The sequence below is a fragment of the Arachis ipaensis genome, chromosome B03 (assembly GCF_000816755.2).
Source record: "Arachis ipaensis cultivar K30076 chromosome B03, Araip1.1, whole genome shotgun sequence".
Lineage (NCBI taxonomy): Eukaryota > Viridiplantae > Streptophyta > Magnoliopsida > Fabales > Fabaceae > Arachis > Arachis ipaensis.
Window position 1 is genome coordinate 108,607,719 of NC_029787.2, and position 4,820 is coordinate 108,612,538.

General features: G+C 26.3%; 1 long non-coding RNA gene across 2 annotated transcripts in view; it reads left to right on the forward strand.

Moving 5' to 3' along the window:
• LOC110270283 overlaps positions 264–4,820 on the forward strand; it is an 8,436-nt gene continuing 3,879 nt past the window's right edge. For both annotated transcript variants that reach the window (XR_002359650.1, XR_002359651.1), the window contains exon 1: positions 264–926. This is a non-coding gene — a long non-coding RNA (uncharacterized LOC110270283). The remainder of the gene's footprint in view (positions 927–4,820) is intronic.

A 4,820-nucleotide genomic window follows, 5' to 3' on the forward strand; every position in this document is an offset into this window, starting at 1 on the left:
ATCACCTTTAGATAAAAAATTACTAAAAAAGACATCAATTTAAATAATTTTTTTATATGTATGCAAAATCAGAATACTAACAAAAATAATATAAAAAATATTTATCATATAAATAAAATAAATACATAAAAAAATATAAGTAAAAAATACAATAAAAACATAAAAATTTAAATATGAAAATGAGTATTAAAAATAATAAAAAAATTAAAATATTTAATTTGCTAGTGATTAAAATAAATTTGAACTATTTTAATGAAAAAAAAAATTGTAACTAAGAACTATGAAGAAGTAGGAAAAACTATAAAGAATTATTGTGAAGGTAATAGTTAGTGGTATCCTTTTTATAGAAGAAAATGAAGGGTATGATTGGTAAAAAAGAAATAAAATTTTCACCTAATTTTTCAAAGACAATAAGCAACCATGAACGTGAAACGCAGAAGCTACAAATTTTAGCTTCTCCTGAACGTGCGTTCAGAAGCAGAATCAATTCTGCGTTCAGGAAAATAAAAATGGCCAAACATAAAAGTGAAGCTTTCAAGAAGTTCAAACGTGTATCTCTCGTTTATTTTCTTCCTAGGATGAGGAACAATAACGTAGCGGTTATTTAAGAGCAGTGTTAGAAGACATTGCATAATTTTTTAATTACGGATCAAATTTCAACTTTTATTTATTTATTTATTTTTATCGCGATGGCCACAACATTGATTCCTACCATTCAAATATCCTCCTCAAATCGGAAGTGGAGACGATGACTAAAGATCATAGTATCATACTTTTCCTTCTTCCATGAGTCCAAAATACTCCAAATATAGAATAAAGCATCTAATGCAGTAGCATTTTAATATTTCCAAACGATGTGAAGACTAAACTCACTGAAGACTGATCCCAACTCCCAAGGTCTTAATTTTCCATGCACGGGTACAAAGGTAATGATGCTCTCTTTTTTCAAAAGGCACCACTTAAATAAAGATTCCAAAAACAACTTTATGGTAAAGACGTCTACGTGGCAAAATCTAAATCATACATTTTAAAGCCATACTTTTCACAAAGAAAAGCGTCACTTAATGAAAAAAAGTAAATTAGAAAATTTAAGAGAAGAAATAATTAAATTATCAAAATTAATAGATCAAAAATTAATAATTTTAACTAATGTTAACTGTAATGACACCGAATTCTTAAAATCAATACAAAATAATTTTTCTCAAAATCTTTATTTTACTATAAGTTTTATTGAAGGGTTTCAAAAACCTGAAAAACTTATTTTTCACACGAAATTTCTAAAAAATGTTACCATGGAAATGACTCCCCACATCTTTATCATACTTTTAACCCACAATTGAATTCTATAGTAGATATGCTTGAAGAAATATTAGTATCCATAAATTTTCAAAGAAATAAGGAAAAAGAGAATCCCAAAGAAGAAAAACTTCAAAATATAATCAACATAACAGAATTAAAAGTAAATCCACCATTGAAATTATGAATATTGAAGAAAAATTAGAAGAAGTTACAATGCTTTTTAAACAATTAAAAATGGCTCAAGAAAATAATATTGTGGAACAGAGATTTCAAATAGAAGAAGAATTAGTAAATTCTGAAAATATAGAAAATGAAGAACGCATCCTAGATTATTCAAGTGACGAAAGAACCAGCAATTCCAATACAAGTAAAAAATGAAGCTGGAACATCTAAGGATAATCAATCTCAATTTAAATGGGAAACAAGTTTTGATAATTATGCTTTTAAAAAAGGATTTATAAATAAAGATTCAAAATACACAAAAATACCATTAAAATACGTTCCTAAAATTCAGGAAATGGAAGGAGAAAGAATGCTCGATTTAGACTGTAAAAAGAATGAAAAAGAAATTTTCGAGAACTGGTTGAATTCCTTCTTATTAGAAGCCTTTACTAATCCAAAACTTAGTGAATTGTATGGAAGAGATATTTGGAATTACATAGGGTTTCATACTAAAGGAACTGTAAGGGATTATATGACATCAATAGAAAACCAAATAATAGAAGAATTAGCAACAAAAATAACAGCTTATGATAAGATATTACATATAATGATGATTCTATATAAAGAATTTTTTGGAAAAAATATTATAGATCATAGACAAGAAGTCTATAATAAAGAATATCAAAAAGCAAAAAACCATTTAGCTAATATTCAGATATATGATTTATGTAATGTGGAGTCTTATATATGTGAATATAGAATACATTATTATAAATTAAAAGAAGAAGATAAAGACCATTATCTTAGTATGTATATAACAAAACTTCCATATCCTGCTAATGAATTTATAATGGGAAGATTTATAAGAGAAATAAATAGAGGGACAATTGAAAATAATTTTGGTGGAGCAACCTCTGCAATAAGAGAGGAAATAAAAGAACGTTGCATGCAAGAAGCGACTCAAAAAAGATTTACAAATATAATTAGAATTTACTGTCAAGATAATGAAGAGATACCCCAAAAATATGGTCTTAATAAAAATTTTCAAAAAAAAAAGAAAATATCAATTTAAAAAAAGAAAATACTATCCAAACTGGAGAAAAAAGAGGTATTTTAGAAAAAGAAATAATAATAAAAACAAAAGACAAAAAAATGACTATTGCCCAAATAAAAAAGAAAATTGTAAGTGTTGGTATTGCCAAGAAGAAGGACACTATGCAAATGAATGTCCAAAAAAGAAGGATAAAAAGGATCTTACCAAACAAATAGAAATTGCTAAGTCTTGTTTCATGAAACCATTAGAAGAATCTGATGATAACTTAGACTATATTTTTTAATATGTCTCAAAAACAGACTCAGAGACTGAGTAATAATGCTACATTTATTACTATAAAAATAACAGAAAAGTTTATAAATGCTTTTATAGATACTGGAGCAACACAATGCTTTGCTAGTACAAATATAAAACTTGATTGGAAAAAAATAAAGAAACCATTAAGAGTTAGAATAGCTGACAAATCAATACATAAAATTGACCAAAAAGTAGAGATGGCTGAAATATTTATTCAAAATTATAGGTTCATTGTTCCATCCATATATATGCTAGATTCTGGAATGAATTTTATCATAGGAAATAATTTTTTAAAGTTATATCATCCATTCATTCAAGATATAACATATATAGTTTTAAAAGCTTCACACGATTCTTCAATAAATCAAAAATCAAAACGTATAAAAAAACTAACTACTACTATAGATAAAATCTTAAAATTTAAAATATTTTCTATATTAGAAACATGTTATTTAAATTTATACTTTCAGATAAATATTCCAAAAAATAATCTTGAAATAAAGATAGAAGAACTTTTGGATAAAATTTGTGCTGAAAATCCTTTAGATATTAAAAATACAGATAAAGAATTAGTAAGCATTAAATTAAAAGATCCTACAAAAGAGATAAATATTCCAAATAAAATTTCTTATTCCGCAAGAGATAGAGAAGTGTTCTCATTAGAATGTAAAGATCTTTTGGAAAAAGAAATTATAAGATTAAGTAAAAGTCCTCATGCGGCTCCAGCCTTTTATGTCGAAAACAATAATGAAATTAAAAGGAAAAAACGAAGAATGGTAATTAATTATAAGAAGATGAATGAAGCAACTATTGGTGATGCTCATAAACTTCCAAGAAAAGATTCTATTTTAGAAAAAATCAAAGGAGCAACTTGGTTTTCATCTCTTGATGCAAAATCTAGATATTGGCAACTTCGTTTAGACGAAGAAACAAAGAAATTAACTGCTTTTACTTGCCCAACAAAAGAGTCAACAAGTGTGTTGCTCTATGAATGGAATGTATTACCATTCAGATTAAAACAAGCCCCAGGTATTTATCAAAGATTTATGGAAGAAAATCTAAAAGAGTTAAATGAATTTGTTTTAGTTTACATTGATGATATACTAATTTTTACAAAACGGGATAAAGAAGATCATCTTCAAAAATTATTAATAGTTTTAGAAAGATGTAAAGAAAAAGGATTAGTTCTTAGCAAAAAGAAAGCAAGAATAGCAAAACAAGAAATAGAGTTTCTTGGATTAATTCTATCCACTCAAGGAAAGCTAAAACTTCAACCAAATGTTTTAGAAAAGGTAAATTTATTTCCTAATAAAATAGAAGATAGAAAACAATTACAAAGATTTTTAGGATGTATAAATTATATTTCTGATCAAGGATTTTTAAAGAATATAACAGAATACACTAAAAGCTTATTTCCAAAAATAAGTACTAAAAAAGAATGGAAATGGGAAGAAAAAGATAGTATGCAAATTCAAAGAGTTAAAGAATTATATGAAAAACTTCCAGAACTTTATATTCCAGAAGAAAACGACTACTTAATAGTGGAAACAGATGCTTCAGACATAACCTGGTCGAGATGTCTAAAAGCTAAGAAAGCTATAAAAGGTTTGGAACAAGAAAAAGAATCACTAGATTCTAAATATTCCCCAAAGGAATTACTTTGCAGGTATATTTCAGGGACTTTTACTCCAACAGAACAGAGATATACTACTCATGAAAAGGAAACTCTGGCAGCAATTAAATCTCTTAAGAAATGGAAAATTGATTTACTACCCAGAGAATTTACATTAAGGACAAATTCAAGTTACTTAACAGGTTTCATACGATATAATTTAAAAGTTGATTATAATCATGAACGATTGGTAAGATGGCAATTATTTTTGTTACAATATCCAATAAAGATTGAATATATTAAGGGTGACAAAAATGTTATTGCAGATACATTAACAAGAGAATAGAGTTCGTCTACAACGCATTAGATCAAGAAATTAAAAAATATGAGCAAGAA